Source organism: Magallana gigas, chromosome 10 (assembly GCF_963853765.1).
Source record: "Magallana gigas chromosome 10, xbMagGiga1.1, whole genome shotgun sequence".
In the NCBI taxonomy this organism is placed as follows: domain Eukaryota; kingdom Metazoa; phylum Mollusca; class Bivalvia; order Ostreida; family Ostreidae; genus Magallana; species Magallana gigas.
In genome coordinates, this window is record NC_088862.1 from 16,099,701 (window position 1) to 16,123,687 (window position 23,987).

At 31.5% G+C, this 23,987-nt stretch overlaps 1 protein-coding gene and 1 long non-coding RNA gene across 3 annotated transcripts in view; both read right to left on the reverse strand.

Moving 5' to 3' along the window:
- Window positions 1-23,987, reverse strand: part of LOC109619902 (uncharacterized) — a 70,155-nt gene that overhangs the window by 20,788 nt on the left and 25,380 nt on the right. The gene's annotated exons all lie outside the window — the stretch shown is intronic.
- Window positions 9,348-14,175, reverse strand: LOC136272062 (uncharacterized). Its single transcript, XR_010709944.1, has 3 exons — window positions 14,047-14,175; window positions 9,996-10,129; window positions 9,348-9,898 (listed from the first exon to the last, which is right to left on the reverse strand). It is a non-coding gene; the product is annotated as an uncharacterized lncRNA (long non-coding RNA).

A 23,987-nucleotide genomic window follows, 5' to 3' on the forward strand; every position in this document is an offset into this window, starting at 1 on the left:
TCCATGGAAGGCAGGAGCTTTATTTTTGAAAACCATTGAAGGCCTTAGCAAAATACTGACATTTTTTAGGAAAGTTATGATTTATCATTTTATTGTATTTGGGCCACAGTTATTATTTACCGGTACTTATGATGCATAATATCTTGAATAGGAAATATATGATTTTAATGATACAACGAAATTTGAAATCTGAGCATGTTCTTAAACAACATCCTGCATAGACCCTAACATTTTCAACAGTTCAAAAATCTATTTCACAAATTAAAGCTTAATTGATTTCTTTGGAAGTGGAATAGATATTTGAAAAACCTTTCTAGATCAAAGATATAGTCAATTGTTAATATAAATAAGAATGATATAACATATTTTGATAAATTATTATTTTTGTTAAATTATTTTATCAAAGTGGCCCAGTTGAAAAAGTGGAAACAGTTTCACAAATAAATAGAAATTATTATGATAGATTGCATAGCACCTACAAAGTATACAAGTCAAATAGGTGAACAAATATGCATTTTTAAATATTTACATTTTACTGGGGTTTTTTTTTTTACATTAAATTGTGTGATTTTTAAATGCCTCGATCATCTAAATGCCCCAACCAAATCACTGCGTATGAATTTACATGTAATTTAACCCAAACATTAATTTTTATGTTATTGGTTTAAAAATGTATGTTATACATGTTGTTAGAACACTATGTTCTACAATAAAATGATTTTATTGTTAAAAGCAGAATTTTAAGAATTAATTTTCGAGGATTATATTTCTTAAATTATATTTTCCTGCCCATTTCAACAGTCAATGTGATAACCAGTTTTAAACCAGTTTTAGAAAACAGCTGTTCTCGCTGTACTCATACCTTTGTAATCTGCAAGTTATACCAATATATTTTATTAAAATAATTGATTTCATCAATAAGGGAATTTAAATATAAGCATTAAGCATTTAATGATTTTTTTTGGCGTTGTTATGTCAATAACTGCCCTCAGTTTAGATGACAAATTATCATAACATGCATTGTTAGTGCGTGTTATTCAATTTGTCTGATCACCTGACGGCAGTTATTGACAGGACGACATCAAAAATAAATCATTTACCGGTAATGCTATAAGAAGATTATGATTTTAAAAAATGTAATTCAGTATTTAAAACATAAACAATAGCCCCTAGAAGATTCGTACTCATGATCTACGGTTCACAAAATAATTTAACCACTGAGCTATAGTGATATTCAAACAAATCAATCGATACAAACAATTTTACCAAAAATAAAGTCTTGAAGAAGTGGGATACGGTACCTTAAGCGGATTTAATACATTACAATATTGTTTTATTGATATTGTTACTGGCCAATCATTATAACTATTTACTAACACTATACAGTAGCAACTTTTTTTTAAAGCCATCCCAAATTTCAAATTATCTCTATAAATTATTGTCATTCATTGAAAAAAAAATAGTAGTTTTTGACAGATAGGACATGCTTACTTTTCCATCTGATGGATGTCGAAGTTGGCTGTCACAAGGCAAGCTGTCTGAGGGAACTGGTGTCTTCCCCAATACCCAGTGTTTGCCTCTAAATAACACTATCTTGTAACAGTTTTGATAAAAAAGAAGGCTACATGCTATTTCTAGTAGTTTTCTTAAAATTATAAATTTTATAAAAAATGAGATACACCTTTATTTATATATTGACATGTATGTACAATCTGGAGTTGAACCATTCGCTTGCATGTGAATTTTAAATTTTTTTAATAATTTTCACATTTTGTGTTTGTAGATCATCTTTCAGTCACTTAAATAACCCCCAAAATTGACAAAATTGAAATTTTTGCAACCTTATTGCGCGTCATTTTATAGCCCAAAAACACCCAAAACATATTCCAAGAGATGATTTGATTGTCTATTGTTGAAAATGTAGGAGTAGTTTGTGGAAGGAGGTTTTTTGGTGAAAAAAGTCATTTTATACCAATCATTTGACCCCAAGACTACCGGTACTAGAACATTTTTGAAACCTCTTTACAAAACAACATGCCAAACTATATCGAACTCTAAGAGCTAGTTTGCTGGTTTATAAGATGTAAGAGCAGTTTGAGAATACAATGTGAAAGACGGACGGACAGAAAGTACAGGGTTAACAACAATATACCCAAACTTTCTTTAGAAAGTGCGGGTATGATAATTAAATTTTTTAAATAATATACACCCTCCCCCAATAAATGCATTACATTATATGACCATTTTGGCCCCACGCTCGAGATAAAACCTCTTTCCCAGAGGACATGAAATTTACAATTTTGGTATAGGCCCTCCTGTTCTATCCAATTTTAAATACAGTTTTTCTTACTGACTGTGTGGAGAAAAGGAGGAAAACTTGTACCCCGAAGATGCATGGCATATTACATTTAAACAATATTGACCTCAATTGGTTTTCAAACCAAGAAGTTTCAAATGTTGTAACGACAACAGGGATGAAGACTAATTGCTTCAGGTCACATAATGACTCAGGTGATCTAAAAATTAAAAGTCAATAAACATTCATTCATTCAATATAATCACAAACCTTACCTTAATTCTAGCAGAGTCTTTGGCTGGATGAGAGGAATCAAATTCAAGTGCTCTTTCATTGGTTCCAAAACAAACTTAAACTATGATGGTACTTCAACCTGCATAAGAAAGGGAAAAAATATTTAGGAATTTTTCAATGTGAACGTGTTTTTTGACAACATTTGCAACATTGTGTGGGAGGATTTGCGTGACTTTTGTCAAGTAAGTTGTTTTTTGACATTGTTTACAAATTTTGTCCTACTTTCGATTCTTCCCTTGTGTATTATTTATATATGTCATAGAGTGTAGAGTGGATACGATGCCCCTGTGGATGAAACTCATTTTCTTTTTCAATGTAAAGCCTATTCTCATCTAAGGAACAGTTATTTTAGTAATTTCTATAAGATAATTAAAATAAGTATTGCCATTAACTTGGACAAAGAAAGATAGATTTACATGTATGTTTAAATTGTGAAATACATACTATTCTAAAAAATTACTGTTATTAATAAATTCATTAACTTTTGAACACAGATATCAATTAGTCTAAGGAAATGTTAAACTGATCTATATAGATCAGTAAAAATATATATACTGTACATGCAGTTATTGTAAACATACAATGATGTTCCTATATATCCATTGGGCCTTAATTGCCAATTATTGTAATTGAGTTTGTGCCAATAAAATATTTGCATTTGTATTTATCATAATAAAGAATTTTGAAGCTAATAATTGCATGTCAATTAATGCAACCGGCCAGAACCCTTTACTTAAAACAGCAGGGCATTATAAATATTTTTAATCGTTGGATAAAAATTAGTTTTATAATATGTGATTAAAAAAAAATCTAATTTCCCTTACCTTACCTTAAGATATATTGCATTAATGGCTCCAGGTTTGTTGTGACCTATCTCACAGACTGGTGACAATGATGATATATGCAAATTGTACAGAGGATATATTAGCTTCTGAAGTAGTCTATGAAGTTCTCTGAATATCTTTCATCTTGCAAGTTGAAAGCCATTGATGTGTACATCTCCATCACAAGATAATTCACGTAATGCTTTTGATGAAAATCATTTTCACACCTTTACATTGTCTTCTTCAGCTCTGCTTTGTTCTGCTCAACGAGTCCGTAATATACAAACCCGTGTTAGTTCATATAGAATGGATTAGCATTCTTTCATTCAGCAAGTTAAAAGCTATTATGTGTATATCTCCTATATATCCAACCAATTTCACACCTGAAGAGAATACCCGCTTTTGTTCTGCTTACCATGCAACTCGCAACAAATACATGTATACACAACACCTGTATTTTCATTTTTAAAAGAATTGAGAAAGAGCATTAAATAAAAGAGGTATTCTCCATTCATTAACCTTCTTAAACTTTCCTTTTATTTAGATCACAAAAATAAATCAATCAAACATAATCAGTCTAGTATTTTTTTTTCTGTTTAACTTCATTAATTCTTTGAATTAAATGTGTGACAATTAGAAACAAAGGAAACATCATTCATGAAGCTACACAAAATATTTTATGAGAATTTTCTTCTCACAATAATTGATGGCATTTTTTTGTTGTGATGAAATTTTTGGGTCTAGATGAATATATTTAAGTGACAAGTTTAGGACTTCCAAAGGAAAATTCATGCAAAAACAGATAATTTATTGAGTTTTGATTGAACATGTAAGGAAATAAACTTAATTTATTTAACAATTATTATCATGAACAGTTATATTAATTTTTTAATTTTAATTGCACAAATTATAAATGATAGCCTAATTTAAAGTCTGTTATCTTGTGTTCGATACCTCTGTTTACCCTGTTTCAGAACAGAGATTTATATAGAAACAAGAGTCTAGCTGTTACCCTTGAAACCCTTGTAACCCTGTTTCAGAACAGAGATTTATATAGAAACAAGGGTCTGTTACCCTTGAAACCCTTGTAACCCTGTTTCAGAACAGAGATTTATATAGAAACAAGGGTCTGTCACCCTCGTAACCCTGTTTCAGAACAGAGATTTATATAGAAACAAGGGTCTGTAACCCGTGTAACCCTTGTAACCCTGTTTCAGACCAGAGATTAGTATAGAGACATGGGTTAGTTAGTATATACAGAATTTCAAGCATGGTTGAAGTTTAAATTAGGAAGGGTAAGTATCATATTGGTTTGGTTTCATTTGCAACTGGGTTACAGAATTGCTGCACTGGGAAGCTGTACTGTATTCTTGCCATATATGAAACATTGACTTTGTATGCTGTCAATGCTGAAAAAGAAAAACGTGAAAGATTTCATTTTCCGGATTAAATTAATAATTATTTTTTTTAATATTTTCGTTACATTTAGAGTTTGTAAATTGCATAATGTGCGAAAGATTCATTGTTCGTTTTGTTTTATAACCAAGCATTCATATATTAGGGACGTTTATATAATTATATATGTGTATACCCTGGATAATCTTGATTATCATGCATATAAGTTAAGTTGGTTATGGTTTACTTGGTCAAAACGTATATTTTAAAGAGATACGGTAATAAAAATTAAAATGCCGAACCAAGTTTGAAAAAATGACGCCATCTTGATTTGATGGCGCGAGATCTCGTTTACAAATGAGAGATAAATTTGAGCCTTGAAAATGTTATTGGGAGTACCTATATTGTGAATTAAGTTACCATGACATGAGTTCTTCGTTCCTACATTATCTCCTTGTTGTAGAGGCTATTAATGCATCTCAATTCTCCATTTTACAACAGCATCTTCTTGTCCATTTTAATCTTCGCTCGGAATCATAAAGTGCGCCAATACTGACCAATCAGAACCCGCTAAATCTTGGAAAAGTGCATCTTGGGATAGTTTATAATAAATAATGTTTGATTAAAATTATCATTTTTTACCGAATAGTATACTTTTTACATGTATATTTATTTTAAATAAGAACTGTCGGAGTCAGTATTTCCTGGTTAAATACGACAAAGTATTGGCATGTGTTTGTTACAATTGTATTTGTAACACGTGATTAACAAAAAAAATGGCCGACCGTTTGTTTACAAATGTCTAATGAAATTAAACAAATTCTAAGGAGACATATGTATCAGATTTTGTCTTTAACTATATTTTATTTACATGTACTGATGATTTTTCCAAACTTAATATGACAGAGCCATATATATAGTTTACTGACAAGTTAGTCTTAAATATTATGTTCACCACAGAGCAGGTTCTGCATGAACACACAGAAATCACAAATATAATTAGATGCCGATCAATTAACGGGGTCCGGTTGACAGGGTTCACCCGTACGGTCAATTTACAACTACGATGAATTGATGGCAATTATTTTACAGTTACACATGTGCACTGATTGGTCAAACGATGAACAGTAAGTTAAGAATACTTATGAAATTAAGATGCAAACGCGTTAAACAAGCCAGGAAGTAAGACGTACACGTCGGACTGATATATAAACAAAATATAATTTCATTTATTTGGTATACTTTCTACATCAAATGCATACGAATGTATAATCAAATTACAAAAATAGGATTAAAATCACGTGCACCACATGGCTAATGTTAAACTGATTTTGTAATATAACGTATCACTTCAGTAAAATTATAAATAGTGTTTACAGTACAGAAAGTAAATACAAAGTATAGAAATGCACGAATCACATGGGCGTCGGAACCGGGGGGGGGGGGCTATGTGCCTAATAGCCCCCCACCCCCCCCCCCCACTTTTTCTCGCCAGAAATGTAAGTGTTCCTAAATTTACCTTGAAAGATTGAGAAGTTGGAGTAATAGGCATACTAGACCCGCCCCCCCCCCCCCCCGGCACGGCTTAGGCATTTCATGATTTGGGGGGGGGGGGGATTTCGGGTAGGGGAATTTATTTTCGGAAGTATAAAGTAAAGGTACATTCCCCCCCCCCCCTCCACGGATTAGGATTTTCATGATTTTGGGAATTAGGGTTTTTCCTCAATATTTCTGAGGATTAGTCTAGCCCCCCCCCCCCCACTTTCAATTTGCTTCCGACGCAAGTGAATTATGATACAGTCATACATGTAGTAAAGTCTGAAATGCATGTAAATAAACAACTATTATATTTGACTCAAACTCCAAGTGGGTTTTACTTGTTATTATCAACTGTAGAATTAAAAAAAAATGTCCTGTGTACATGTGTTGGCGTGGTATTAAAAAAGAAATGAATTAGCTCTAAACTTCAGGTTGTACGAATATTTGGTATGATTTGTAAAAATTTACAACGACTTTACCATAATTTGTTTGCTTAATTAGTTACTATACCTCAAGGTTCATTCAAATGATAACTAAAGGATTTAAGAAGGAGTCTTACAAAATAGGTATATTAATTTATTGAGTGTATTAAGTAAAATACTTCTTCATTCTTTGTTTGCGATATACAACTAGCTAGATTTTTTTTTTACTAAATAATTATAATTTACTTATCAGTTTTACTAACTCAGGTACACACAAATTGAAAAAAAATTCCTGCCGGGCTCCAGTCATAAACTCACGCTTCGTACTGTGTATATGTTATGTAACAGTCTTTTGTTCACTCCTGACAGAAAAAACCCTGCAATCCACACAGAATATACAGGAAAATCACAGAGGAGGTCACCTGGACAAAGAATGTATACACATGTATACCACGTGCCCGAGTACCTAAGATTAATGATTTCATCATATGCATTAAACAAGATCAGACATCAGTTTTTCTTTTCAAATTCAATTAATTACTTAGTAAGGTTCTTAATCGCCTTATTTTCCACATTTGAAGATAGATACATGTATACATATAGTTTCAGTCACGCTGAAACCTTACTATACATTTTAGTATGTACGGATTCATTATCATTAGGCTAGAATTAAACTTAAACCTGTTGAAAATAAATGATATCACTATTAAACTCAAATCAATTTTAGTAATAGTTTCAGCAATGCGTAAACCATTTGGAATCTTAACTTAAAGTTTCAGCATACTGAAACCTAGCGGAAATGTTCTGAAACTGATTGATATTTCCATAATAATTTTTATGCCCATGCATTGATCTTAACAGTTACCAATAAAGCTTATTCCATTAATAGACTTAAATCTTTCGTTCCATCTATGAACTGCAGCTTGTTAATTTTTTACCTTAAAAAACAACTAAATGGTCATTGACGAAATAATGTCAACACAACTTTTCACACGATTCAAATTTAGTTTCCGCATTGCGGAAACCATCAGAAATCTTAGACTAAAGTTTCTGCTGACTGAAACCTAACGGATACTTGCTGAATCGATATAATGGTTTCCGCATTGCGGAAACTATACATGAAACTTCAACTTCAACTTTCAGCAAGGTTTTCATATAGTTTCAGTTTTACTGAAACTTGATTTTTCATCCAGTGTATATAGCGTTATATGAATCACCCTTTGGATGAACGGCCTTATATTACATAGGATAAATACATCATGCGTGTTACTATCCTAGCTATTTGCTTGACAAAAATAGCTACAATATTTTTATCAATGCAAATTGCAAAACTAAGATCGATGTGGTTTACTTACATGACAACAGTTTTATTTTCGTCCACCCAAACAATCCAAGTTTTGTGAAATACTCCTTACTTTGGAGAGTCATGGGCTACAGGAGACGAGCCTGTTTAACCATTTCAACATACATCCTATTTTTTATGTTGTTTCAATGAACGTATCTAAACATGTTTATATCATTTATTTGACCCAGTTTACTCACAAGCAGAACACATTTCTCCTCTGATAAAGGTCTACACATTTTTGCACTCTGAAGTCACAGTTTGTTAAATAAAGCAACCCAAATTGTCTTCTTTTAAATATTATGTTGATTTTTTTCTCTATTCTCAATATAAGTTTTATTCAGTCATTTTTCTATCTAAGGTGTCCGTTTATCGAAACAGGGTTTTTTTTCTCATCTAAATTACATTAATTATCTCACAAAATTAACTGAAAATTAAAATATCACACTGAATTGCTTACAATGAAACATATATTTGTAAAAAAAAATGTTTTAAACACTTATTTTGTTCTTTCACAAATGAAATAATTCTGATCTTCTTAAAATAAAAACTAATAAAAAAAATAGTTTTTTAACACTGCTTTAGATAATTTTTGAATCCTAGTATTTTGTCAGAAGTTAGAGGTAATCATTGTTTATTTTCTCCTAAGTATTCTGTTAAAAAGACACATGCATATTTTTAAAAAACGCATCACGCAAATCACGATTGATGTTTTTTTTCTTTATAATAGCAATGTTTCCTTTTATATATATATATGAAAGGTGATATCACACAGTATAAATAATCAAAAAAGAAAATGAACAGTTCCGAAGTTTCTATTCACTAGTGCTTTATGGATTTACATCCTTCTTCAGGTGAATGTACATAAGTTAACTTTAATCTGAACTTATGTACATTCACCTGAAGAAGGATGTAAATCCAGAAAGCGCTAGTGAATAGAAACTTTGGAACTGTTCATTTTCTTTTTCTTTTTTGATTATATATATATATATATATATATATATATATATATATATATATATATATATATATATATATATATATATATATATATATATATATATATATATATATATATATATATATAGTTAGTTAGTTAGTTAGTTAGTTAGTTAGAAGAATAAAAACAATGAACAACAACACACAGAAATTTGAACTTGCTTTTTATTTTCTGTCCGTGTTGCTACATATAATGAACATATATGAAACCCTAGAAAATCTTCTTCTTAATAATTCAGCTATCTTATTCACCAAAAAATAAGTCTCCTACCTTATTAGTTACAAACATAACCTTGTCAAAACAAGACACCGCAAAAGCTCCAAGTTTGCCATGTTTATTTTCAAAATTTAGAACTTCAGAGGAAAGTGGTTTTTTGCCTGTTTTTATGTGTAAAACAAGATTTTCGCAGTTATAACTATCTTTAGATTTTAACCCATAAGGAATATAATGTTTTGAACATACTTCATTCATCCTGCAACGCATTGCTTTTATTTCTTGTTTATTTAAAGGATCGTCAAGAATAAATTTAACCCCACGATTAAAATTAAAGATATCATTATTTCCGGTTGTAAACTTTACAAATACTTTTTCGCCATGCTTCCTAATGATTCCTTTATATAAATGAAAAATTTCAACCCCATTTTCATTTACATCAGTAATTATTCCATAATGAGAATACAAATTGCTACATGGTGCTCTTGGCACAGATTGATATATAGTGCCTATGGTGATCCTTTTATCTTTAGTCATTTCTTCAACCTCTGTGATATCTTCGAGACGTTTAACCTGAAATTTGAAAGCAATATATGTAGTTTTTTCATTCTATAAGCATAAAATGTAACCAGGATTCCTAAGTTTATATCCCATTGTTTCTATTACCCACCCTATTACTTGGAGTCCAATTCTGTCTTTGAGGTTCAGGCTCTTCATTATCTCTCTGGAATTCGGGCAGACTTGAGCAGCCTTGTTCGCCGAGATTTCCAGGTAACTCTGTTCCATCTTGTTTTCCATCATTTACTGTCAGAATAAAAATAAAATATAAATGTAACTTTTACGATCTACGCCTGACAAATTAAACACAAGAAATCAATTTTATCGAGAATCAGTTCTGAGACAATTGCAATTGTTTGCATAAAAAACAGATATGAATAATATTTGATAATGTTAGCTTATTAGTTTTTTATCAGGCTACAACTAGTTTATCAGTTGATATCATGGTTCTGAAAGCATAAAAATATCTTATTTTTTAAATATTTTTTGCTTGTTTTTACTGTTGGCAAAATCACATTTTGTAAAGCCAATAATATTACTTGAACATGAGCTATTTTCTACGGAAGCGTATCGGGGCCTACATTTGTTGTGCTATATCTTATACATTGTCATACTTTTTATCGTCTTATCAACACATAAACTATTATGCCATTTTATTTATGCAAATATTTTGCATTGTACTGAAGTGAGTTAACATAACTTAAATCACCTTATTGTACTTGATAAGTTTTCTTGCTATCTCATATATCGACTTAACAAAATACGGAGTTAAATAATTGGTTTTAGTCATATCTAGAATGTAAAGTTGACATAGAACAATGAAATATTATACAATATAGGTATATCGACAAAAATATTTTCCATTCCTGGGAACATATCGCAAAAATTTTGTTATCGTATGAATTTCCTGGGGGGGGGGGGGGGGTTCTGATGTTACGTCACTTGACTCTGCATCTCGCTATAGAAAACACATGTAGACTTACATTTGTGGAATCATTGGATTTCGTGTATGCTCAATTTTCATGAATTTCTTTGATTTTATCATCCATTAATGAAATCCGCCACGAATAATGAGTAATAGTAAAGAACAGTCCTTCCCTTATTATTAATTCAATAATCATGTCGTTACAACGGCCTCCAATTGACAAGGTTTGTTTAAACCATCTGTCTTCAAATTGATATTACACGATCTCGAAGCAATATAATTGGAGGATAACCCACCCTCCCAACTACAACGTGATCAAACTACGATATTAAATGATATTATGCATAAACTAAATTCATTAGCGTTGCTTTTTCTCACAATCATGATTAAATGTGAGTCTTCTTTTATTCGTGTGGTGAAAAGACTAGCGTCAAATTATGAAAATGAGGGAATGCAAAGTTCATCTGATCAGTTCATGCATAAGACCATTTAAAAGCAAATACGATCAATTTATAATTTTTCAACGCTTTGACAAATACAATTACTTTTGTTGAGGAGAGGGTTATACAATACGTGTAAGTTAAGGGGTTCGCGAAGTTTAAATGTTATATTATCGGTCTCAAAACTCTTATCACATGTTTAACGGAGAGTAACCCAAGTATAGAAGATCATAACAAACTGCTTAAATATCGATCATGCTGCAACCCTCTTACTACGATATCAAACACATATATGAATTGCAATCAAAATAAACCAATTGCTGGGGGTTTTTCTTGTTTTTGTTTTTCTTTTATTTTTATCAAACTGTCAAATACAGTCTACATAAGCCGTCTACAGCTAGATTCAGAGTGAGATGACGTAAACGTACCATCAGAACTCCCGTACCGTAGAAATTCATCTGATATTTTCGCAATATGTTCATGAAGCCTTTATTTTATTGTTCTTTGTCTAAATTTCTATCTCGAAATAATTAAATCACAATCAAATATCAACATTTTTAACTTCATATATTGGGAAGTCGATAACACAGTTAGCAATAAAACTGGCAAAATTCATTAAGGGGATTTTTATTATATAGAAATCACAAGATACAATATAAATACATTTGAATAAATAAGAGGTCACAATTTTTTATATGTTGACAATTCAATACAAAAGAAGGACAGTTTATAAGTTTAATCACAACAATCGAGACCCCAATACGCATCCGTAATTTTCAACTATAAATGAGTGTTTATGAATTAATTTAGACAACTCCCTACCAAAACCTGAACGATTGGAAATCAACTTGCTATTGATAAATAATCATTTTTTAAATTTAAAATATACACAATCATTCTTTAAAGCATTATCCCTGCATCCATCGCCTGTACTAGATACATTCTATTCAATTGCAAGGCATTAATAAAAAATAATATTGATAATAATAATGTGATCTTAAAAAAAGATTTATAGAGTAATTGCGTGGTGGGCTACGTGCAAAAAATATATGTGAGGTAAAACCGGATGTGATGGCAAAAGTTCAGCTTGTCCATGAGCTAGTCTGGATAGTTTATCTAAATCGGGATCAAGATTCCATGTCATGAGAACATGTTAAATTTCATAGATTCTATTGTGGGATTGTAAAGAACTAGGTACAGTTTCAGTCATATTTTGCCCTGTTTTAAAGTAATTTTTAAAAATATCACAAAAAATGGAAATGTAACATTTATCTACACAATAATATTCATAAACTAAGAATCTATAAATATTTTACTGATAAGACTTTCACAAGGGTAATTGTGACGTCACAAACAGTGCATTTTCCCGTAATTTTCATAAAACTGAGCAGAAGACACCAAATCCTCAGTAGTCTTTTTAATAGAAAACTATGTCCGCAGCTGTCGCCCACGATGAAACTCACATTATAACTTTATCATGTTACGAAAAATAAAATATATGAATTTTGTTGTGGGCGACGGCTGCGGACGCATTTTCCTCTTCAAAAAACTATGAGAAAATGTGCCATTTTTAATCATTTTTGACTTAATCTTAGAAATTTGCCAAAATGTTAAAGTCATAATTATTTTTTGAATCAAGATAAAAGTGTATAACTTGGTATTTTATATACATACATGTTCAAGATAGCATATGTGTATTTTCATGAGATTTAAATCACTTTTGAATTTTAGGGCAAATATTAAAAGAAACTGTACCTTCTTCTTTGTATTTAAACAAAGTATTCTTTTTGAAGAAATGATCGGCAGGTGATATCAAGCTTCAGCATCAGGAAATTGCATTATTGTAAATAATAGCATTTATGTACACATGTAATTAACTGTTATACTTGTTTAATGGTTATGTTTTACATGTAATATCCGTTTTTATTCGTATTTGTGTTTTGCCTTGGTTTTAGTTTTATCAAGAGGAGGTGTTATTATAGCAACCAATCAGTAAGAGAGTGTGCGCCAATCAGATCAATGCACGTCACTTCTTGTTTGGATTGATCGCAGACAGTAGAGGTTTTCCAGTTTCTTGCCCACCAACCACTCCTGACATTTTTTCCACCTCTACGTTAATTGTTACATAAATTTTACTTATATATATGTACATACTTTTATTTATAAATGGTTTCCAAATTTTACATTTTTTGCAGCTTTTGTCAAACGTTTTGTTTGTACTGTTTTTGTCTGCCATCGAATGCATAATAATACACACATGTACATGGAATCTTCACTAATATAATTCATAATAAGGTTAGGGGGGTGAACCTTTTTAGAAAATATGAGGTAAAAGGATCAAAGCTATATGTGATACAACGTACAAATTAAGAGGTTAAAGGCAATATTAATTCTTGCTTCTATCGTTCATTATAACACTATTGCAATTAGAGGTCTCCCTTGCACATATCTGCACATGTCACACAGACAATGCCGCTTTAGAGTAAATGATAAAATTTCAGACATGTATGAGTCTGATGACTCCAAATCCAGCCATTACCTTTTTCATGCTTTTATGTATGTGTATTGATACATATGTATGTGTATCAAGCTAATTAAATATGATACAAAACAAATTCAAATTTTCACAAGCACACCGGATCTTCTGAATATTTATTGTGTATTGCTTTATATGAATAAGAGTAAATATAATTTGTTAAATTATATATATATATATATATATATATATATATATATATATATATATATATATTAAAGAACAAAAAGCTTTTTTATAAATCAAAAAGTAAAATATTGACCTTATCCACCTAAAATAATGCAAGATAATCTCCTCAATCTTTTATTTTTGGTGCTGATTAGGACAACTGAAAAAATGCAAATACATGTAACAAAGGATGTTACTTTGGAACAAATTATTTATTTAAAAGCAACTTAAGAACAAATATTAGTGAAATATCAAGCTATTGTTTTAAGGGTTATTTTTATGATTATCAAATTTAAATTTGAAAATGCACTTTCATGAAAAACATTTCCTGTATATGGATACTTGAAAAATTTTGTGATTAGATATATAACAAGTTACCAGAAAAACAAAAAAATCGTTAAAAGGTTAGTCAAAACGACACACTGCCGACTAATTAACAAAATGTACCCACAGAACAACAGTAAAATAAAACAAGTTAGATTGTGATAGTGCAAATCCATAGTAATCTACAGTTGATGTATTCTTACGTACCAAGTTCTCCCTTTTTACTGACTTAGCAGCTATACCCTCCTCATTTTAGGTTCCACTGAAACCCACCGTCTTTATAAATAGGTGAAATATGAAATTGTATTCTGATGTCTTCGACAGGGATACACGTTTATTTCTATAGTATCAGTTAAATGTAATTTCAGTTAAAAATATCTTATGGAGCATACATGGTTTTAAATACTGTTTTATTATGATGATTCATTAATACCTATACAAAGGGAGACAAACTGTACTGCAAGCTACACAACAAACACCCATAAAAAAAGATGCAATTGTGTTAATACCTTTAGTTACATTCTTTTCATTTCATTGTAAACTGTTCTGTCAGTTATTTGTGTTTCAAGCACTGTTTCACTATTTTGTTAAAAAAAAGATCTTATTCGCAGCACATTAATTCGGAAGCAAATAAACAAATTATATATGATATTGGTTTTCTTTTTACAAATTCCACCCCTAAATATTGCGAATAAAATTAAGAGACAATAAAAAATAAAATCCTTTTTTTCTCTCGTTTCACTTGCACTTTCCCCTTCTTACATGTAGCACTAAAATGGCTAACGGTATGAACAATTGACAACAAAAATAAAATCATTACTCGAATTAAAACCCAAAAAATGACAAACTGTATAGAATGTAGATTTTGTTGAAAGAATGAAAAGAGCTCCAAAGAGAGTATTGCACGTGTAAACTGCTTGTAATCGGGATTCCTTGAAATATCAATTAGTCTTTCCTTTTCCAAAATACATGATATATACTTACAATGGGAATTGTTACTTTAAGAATAAGTCATCTTTTCGTAAGTTCTATGGTCGATACAACGACCTTATCAGCAAATACAATCTTCAAGTTAGTGGCATGCTGACTGACGTATTACATACTAATCGTTATACCATAATTAATCACCTAATTGTTTACGGACTTTTCCCGGGGTTTTCCCCGATTAGGACAAAGAGCACACGGCGGGTGTGACCGGTCAGCAGAGGACGCTCACTCCTCCTAGGCATCTGATCCTACCTCTATTTTTTTGGAGGTCTGTGTTGCTCTGCTTTGAATTTGTATTTTGTTTTACGGATTTTTAAGATGGTTCACGGTTTGTTATTGTCATTATTTCATCCAAGATTTCTCACCATATATAATGCAAAAATACATTTTAAAGTCCTTAAATATGAAACACTAGCTAGAATTCTCTATGGTCTTTTGAGGATTGTTCCTACCTATTTCGGAAAGCATCAGAACAACACAACATTCTACTTAATGTGAAATGAACTTTAGGTATAACAAACACTGTTCATGCTGACAACTGATATCGCAAGCTGTTCATTTCTTTAAAAAAATGTCAAAAATTCATAAATTCCTTATGCAGGGTATAAACTTTTGAAAAGAGTAAGATAAATTCCTTATGCAGGGTATAAACTTTTGAAAAGAGTGATATATATATATATATATATATATATATATATATATATATATATATATATATATATATATATATATATATATATATATTAAACGTTACTATTTACCTTGCTTACCCTTCTTGTCAGGCTGATAATTTCTTCTCTCCTCCCATGAGAGGGTATCGTCCAGACCTGAACCATTTGAGACTGCTTTCTGTCCATCAGAACTTGACATATAATGATTCCAGTCAGATCCTGGTTCTTCCGGGGCATCATGGAAACCTTCCTCCTCATACCAACAAGACACAACCTGCTTAAGTATCATATTTATCAATAGCATGATTTCTTCATATCATTTCAATTGTCCTGAATATAGTATGTTCTCTACATGTACAGTAATCCTCCTGCATTATTTACCTCCTTTCTCTCTCTCTCTCTCTCTCTCTCTCTCTCTCTCTCTCTCTCTCTCTCTCTCTCTCTCTCTCTCTCTCTCTCTCTCAAAATCAGTTTCACTTCATGTAAAATATACAAAAATGTATTATAAAGTAGAAATAGCTGAAAGATTATGTAGTATGTTTCTACAAATGCACCAATCCCCTATTACGTTATTTATGTACATATGTTGTGAAATGAAAAACTTAATAAGAAAATATGATTTCCAAAACCTTAAAAAGTAATTTGCATGTAATTTTTATTGTAAAGAACTTTGATGTAAAGCCTCCTCAATGAGAACGCATCTTATTTAACCCATATCTGTTTAAACATACACACATGCGATACTCTCCTTTTGCAATTATTTAATTTGAAAATTGGCAAGGTTTATTATCTTTATATACAACTCTATGCTCCCTTTCCCAAATTTTTCTTCTTTTAACATTTGATAGATGTTTCCAGATTTCCCTTAAACACTATGGTAACCAGAATTCCTTGTCATTTTTTCCCAAGTTTACATTCTAAAGTTTCTATTACCCGTGAATATCTATTCCGTCTATAATTTTTAGGCTCTTCACTCTGGAATTTGGACACACTGGAGCGGCTTTGCTCTCCGAGAATTTCATCTAACCTTGTCACATCTTGTTTTCCATCATTTACTGTCACTATGAAAACAAAATGTAACAATACGATCCTAAACATGACATAGTACTGACAATTCAAATACAGAAACTCAATTTAATTAAGGATTAATATTAACTATCATTTCTTCAAAATGTTGATAAAATGTATAGTACACATCAGGATATCAGCTAGATAAGATATTGTTTGTCTTACTTTTATTAGAATCGATTTCATTTTCTTGAGGATGTTGTGCTGCAAGAAACAGAGGCAATATAAATATGTCGTTTATTTTATATAAAAAATACTGTTTAAATATATCTTAATCGTTTGTTTTAATTCATCCTTCTGTCTTAAATGGATGAAAGAAGAAAAAAGCATCTTTGAAACATCTTCTTATAAGTTGCTTCTAGTAACACAAAAAAGTTCTAGCATCTTGGTTTTTTCTGTAAAATTTATAGTGTCCTTTTTTTCTTATAAAATTGTCTTTGAACATACATCAAAGCCTTTTGTGAATTTTGAAAGTCATGGTTCAAGCTAACCTAAATCCGTTATATCTAAGGAAATTATATATAGTTTAAATATACAGGCATTTTGGTTTTTGAGATATTGATATTTATTCCCCTCAATAAGAGTACTAATGGACCTAGCTCTTTTTTTTTTACATTAAAGCTCTTCGCCCAAAGATGTTTTATTTAAATGATTTGTCCCAATAGTTAACAGCTTCTTAGGTAAACGAGAATAGATGTTGTCCATATCAAGATGCATAAATTATACAAGTTTTCTAAATGAAAACCAAATACTATACATTTCATTATCTTTATATGTACATCTATAATGAACTGAAACAGTTATCAACTTTAGAGTTTGGATAATATTCTTTAGCATGTAGACTTAAAAACTGTATATATAGACTTACGGATTTGATCAAAAGTTCTGTTCTTTCTAGTAGTATGCCGTAGAATAGGCTGTCTGTCTTCTTTTACTTCTGTGCCAACATGAGAAAAAGAATCTCCATCGTCGGATGGTTTATCTGCATGGTTATCCTCTGACCCTGAAATAAAACGATTTTGATCACAGAACTTCTTAATTACATTATATTTAATGATGAATTACTAAATATGAACCAGCGAATGAAGATAATCCCATTATGAAGAAGCAAGGGAAGATAACTCCAATAACTGTTATAATCCTTTTCCCCCAACTCTTATAAAATGCTCTCACAATATCTTATCGATAACTTTGATAGACAGCTTAATTTTTTTCTTTTTTAAACATATGAAGTAACTCATTTCTTTTATTGAAATTCCTGAGCCGAATAAAACAGTAGGACAAATATATACCCCCTCCTCCCAGCCATGACCCTTGCCTTACATGCAGGTGACATAAAATATTAATAAATATGACAGGATATTCTTTTATATATATGCAGTTAATTTTATTCTGTGTTCTGTGTCTGTAGAGAAGAAGGATTTTAAACATCATATGCATTTACACTATATGGCCATATCCCCCCGCCCTGCGACCTGAATCCCTGACCCAAGGGCCATGAATTTCAAAATTAAGGTAGAGGAGTTAGTGGACATCATAACCATGCATCAGTTTTTTCACATGTTTGTGAGTAAAGAAGAAGATTTTCTAAAATTTAATACATTTTCAACATATGGCTAAATTGGCCGTCCCAGGGGTCATGAATTTCACAATTTAGGTAGAGGAATCCGTGAACATCATAACCATGCATTCAGTTTTATTCAAATATATATGAGAGTAAAGAGGAAGATTTTCTAAGATATAATACAATTTTCTACTATTTGGCTAAAGTGCCCCCATCTAGAGCCTGAACCCCTGACCCAGGGGCCATGAATTTCACAATATTAGTAGAGGGCTTCGTGGACCTAATAATCATGCATTCAGTTTTTCCCCACTTGCGTGGGGGTAGAGAACAAGATTGTTTAAATTTTGGCTTTTTTGCATATTTTGCCTCGCTCCCCCCCCCCTCCCGGGGGGTGGTAGAGCCAAGAATTTCACAATTTAGATTCCTCTTACCATATATATGCTTCAAACTAAAAATTTGTCTTGTAGTTTTTAAGAAGAAGTTGAAAATGTAAAATTGTTAATGCACGACGACGGACAAAGACCAACTGCAATAGGTCTCCTGAGTGACTCAGGTGACCTAACAAAATATAACACATGACATAGTACTGACAGTTCAAATACAGACACTCAGTTTGATTAAGGATTAAATATTAACTATCATTTTTTGAAAATGTCGATAAAATGTCTAGTACACATAAGGATATCAGCTAGATAAGATATTGTTTGTCTTACTTTTAAGAGAATCGATTTCATTTTCTTTCGCACTGAACGAATCTTGAGGATGTTGAGCTGCAAGAAACAGAGGCAATTTAAATATATCGTTTACTTTTTATAAGAAATACTGTTTAAATATATCTTAATCGTTTGTTTTAATTCATCCTTCTGTCTTAAATGGATAAAAGAAGAAATAAATCAACTTTGAAACATCTTTTTATACGTTTGCTTCTAAAGACACAAAAAGTTCTAGCATCTTGGTTTTCTGTCAAATTTATAGTGTCTTTTTCCTTCTAAAATTGTCCATAAAAACACATCAAGGCCTTTCGTGAATTTTGAAGTCATGGTTAAAGCTAACCTAAATCCGTTATATCTAAGGAAGCTTATATGTAGTTTGAATTTTACAGGCATTTTAGTTCTTGAGACATTGATATTTTATTTTCAATCTATAAGAGTGGTCCTAGCTCTTTTATTATACATTAAAAGCTCTTCACCCAAAAATGTTTTATTAAAATCATTTGCCCCAATAGTTAACAACGTCTTAGGTAAACGAGAATTGATGTTGTTTATATCAAGATGCATAAATTATACAAGTTTTCTAAATGAAAACCAAATACTATACATTTCATAATCGTTATATGTGCATCTATAATGAACTGTAACAGTTATCAACTTTAGAGCTTGGATATTATTCTTTAGCATGTAGACTTAAAAACTGTATATATAGACTTACGGATTTGATCAAAAGTTCTGTTCTTTCTAGTAGTATGCCGTAGAATAGGCTGTCTGTCTTCTTTTACTTCTGTGCCAACATGAGAAAAAGAATCTCCATCGTCGGATGGTTTATCTGCATGGTTATCCTCTGACCCTGAAATAAAACGATTTTGATCACAGAACTTCTTAATTACATTATATTTAATGATGAATTACTAAATATGAACCAGCGAATGAAAATAATCCCATTATGAAGAAGCGAGGGAAGATAACTCCAATAACTGTTATAATCCTTTTCCCCCAACTCTTATAAAATGCTCTCACAATATCTTATCGATAACTTTGATAGACAGCTTAATTTCTTTCTTTTTTAAACATATGAAGTAACTCATTTCTTTTATTGAAATTCCTGAGCCGAATAAAACAGTAGGACAAATATATACCCCCTCCTCCCAGCCATGACCCTTGCCTTACATGCAGGTGACATAAAATATTAATAAATATGACAGGATATTCTTTTATATATATGCAGTTAATTTTATTCTGTGTTCTGTGTCTGTAGAGAAGAAGGATTTTAAACATCATATGCATTTACACTATATGGCCATATCCCCCCGCCCTGCGACCTGAATCCCTGACCCAAGGGCCATGAATTTCAAAATTAAGGTAGAGGAATTTGTGGACATCATAACCATGCATCAGTTTTTTCACATGTTTGTGAGTAAAGAAGAAGATTTTCTAAAATTTAATACATTTTCAACATATGGCTAAATTGGCCGTCCCAGGGGTCATGAATTTCACAATTTAGGTAGAGGAATCCGTGAACATCATAACCATGCATTCAGTTTTATTCAAATATATATGAGAGTAAAGAGGAAGATTTTCTAAGATATAATACAATTTTCTACTATTTGGCTAAAGTGCCCCCATCTAGAGCCTGAACCCCTGACCCAGGGGCCATGAATTTCACAATATTAGTAGAGGGCTTCGTGGACCTAATAATCATGCATTCAGTTTTTCCCCACTTGCGTGGGGGTAGAGAACAAGATTGTTTAAATTTTGGCTTTTTTGCATATTTTGCCTCGCTCCCCCCCCCCCTCCCGGGGGGTGGTAGAGCCAAGAATTTCACAATTTAGATTCCTCTTACCATATATATGCTTCAAACTAAAAATTTGTCTTGTAGTTTTTAAGAAGAAGTTGAAAATGTAAAATTGTTAATGCACGACGACGGACAAAGACCAACTGCAATAGGTCTCCTGAGTGACTCAGGTGACCTAACAAAATATAACACATGACATAGTACTGACAGTTCAAATACAGACACTCAGTTTGATTAAGGATTAAATATTAACTATCATTTTTTGAAAATGTCGATAAAATGTCTAGTACACATAAGGATATCAGCTAGATAAGATATTGTTTGTCTTACTTTTAAGAGAATCGATTTCATTTTCTTTCGCACTGAACAAATCTTGAGGATGTTGAGCTGCAAGAAACAGAGGCAATTTAAATATATCGTTTACTTTTTATAAGAAATACTGTTTAAATATATCTTAATCGTTTGTTTTAATTCATCCTTCTGTCTTAAATGGATAAAAGAAGAAATAAATCAACTTTGAAACATCTTTTTATACGTTTGCTTCTAAAGACACAAAAAGTTCTAGCATCTTGGTTTTCTGTCAAATTTATAGTGTCTTTTTCCTTCTAAAATTGTCCATAAAAACACATCAAGGCCTTTCGTGAATTTTGAAGTCATGGTTAAAGCTAACCTAAATCCGTTATATCTAAGGAAGCTTATATGTAGTTTGAATTTTACAGGCATTTTAGTTCTTGAGACATTGATATTTTATTTTCAATCTATAAGAGTGGTCCTAGCTCTTTTATTATACATTAAAAGCTCTTCACCCAAAAATGTTTTATTAAAATCATTTGCCCCAATAGTTAACAACGTCTTAGGTAAACGAGAATAGATGTTGTTTATATCAAGATGCATAAATTATACAAGTTTTCTAAATGAAAACCAAATACTATACATTTCATAATCGTTATATGTGCATCTATAATGAACTGTAACAGTTATCAACTTTAGAGCTTGGATATTATTCTTTAGCATGTAGACTTAAAAACTGTATATATAGACTTACGGATTTGATCAAAAGTTCTGTTCTTTCTAGTAGTATGCCGTAGAATAGGCTGTCTGTCTTCTTTTACTTCTGTGCCAACATGAGAAAAAGAATCTCCATCGTCGGATGGTTTATCTGCATGGCTATCCTCTGACCCTGAAATAAAACGATTTTGATCACAGAACTTCTTAATTACATTATATTTAATGATGAATTACTAAATATGAACCAGCGAATGAAAATAATCCCATTATGAAGAAGCAAGGGAAGATAACTTCAATAACTGTTATAATCCTTTTCCCCCAACTCTTATAAAATGCTCTCACAATATCTTATCGATAACTTTGATAGACAGCTTAATTTTTTTCTTTTTTAAACATATGAAGTAACTCATTTCTTTTATTGAAATTCCTGAGCCGAATAAAACAGTAGGACAAATATATACCCCCTCCTCCCAGCCATGACCCTTGCCTTACATGCAGGTGACATAAAATATTAATAAATATGACAGGATATTCTTTTATATATATGCAGTTAATTTTATTCTGTGTTCTGTGTCTGTAGAGAAGAAGGATTTTAAACATCATATGCATTTACACTATATGGCCATATCCCCCCGCCCTGCGACCTGAATCCCTGACCCAAGGGCCATGAATTTCAAAATTAAGGTAGAGGAGTTAGTGGACATCATAACCATGCATCAGTTTTTTCACATGTTTGTGAGTAAAGAAGAAGATTTTCTAAAATTTAATACATTTTCAACATACATTTATGGCTAAATTGGCCGTCCCAGGGGTCATGAATTTCACAATTTAGGTAGAGGAGTCCGTGAACATCATAACCATGCATTCAGTTTTATTCAAATATATATGAGAGTAAAGAGGAAGTTTTTCTCAGATTGAATACAATTTTCTACTATTTGGCTAAAGTGTCCCCACCTAGAGACTGAACCCCTGACCCAGGGGCCATGAATTTCACAATATTAGTAGAGGGCTTCATGGACCTTATAATCATGCATTCAGTTTTTCCCCTTTTGCGTGGGGGTAGAGAACAAGATTGTTTAAATTTTGGCTTTTTTGCATATTTTGTCTCGCTTGTGCCCCCCCCTCCTCCCGTGGGGGTGGTAGAGCCAAGAATTTCACAATTTAGATTCCTGTCACGATATATATGCTTCAAACTAAAAATGGTAACAATTGGTCTTGTAGTTTTCAAGAAGAAGTTGAAAATGTAAAATTGTTAATGCACGACGACGAACGAAGAACAACTGCAATAGGTCACCTGAGTGACTCAGGTGACCTAACAAAATATAACATTAAACACCCTACACATGACATAGTACTGACAATTTAAATGCAGAAACTCACTTTGAATAAGTATTCATGTCGCCGCCATTTTAGTAAAAAAAAATGTTCATCTAAAGTTTAGTAAACACTGGGATATAAGTAAGATGAGATATTGTTTGTCTTACTTTTGATAGGATCGATTTCACTTTCACTTTCAATCTCACAGTACGAATCTTGAGGGTGTTGTGCTGCAAGAAACAAAAGCAATTTTATAAATGTCGTTTACTTTTTTATATTGATTTATTATAGTCCCTCTATTAGAGTGGACATAGCTCTTCTTTTGTATAAATTGGGAGCTCTTCACCCATATGCTTTTTTAAAATCATTTGTCCCAATATTTAACTACCATATATCAGATAAAACGTAATAGGTGGTGTGCATATTAAGATGCATATATCATAAAAGTTTTGAATGAAGTCCAAATACCATACATTCCATAACCTTTAAATGTACATCTATAATGAATTGAAACAGTAATCAATTTTAGAACTCTGATCAATTCTTTAACATGTAGACTTACATACCGTATAAATAGACGAGTTTGTT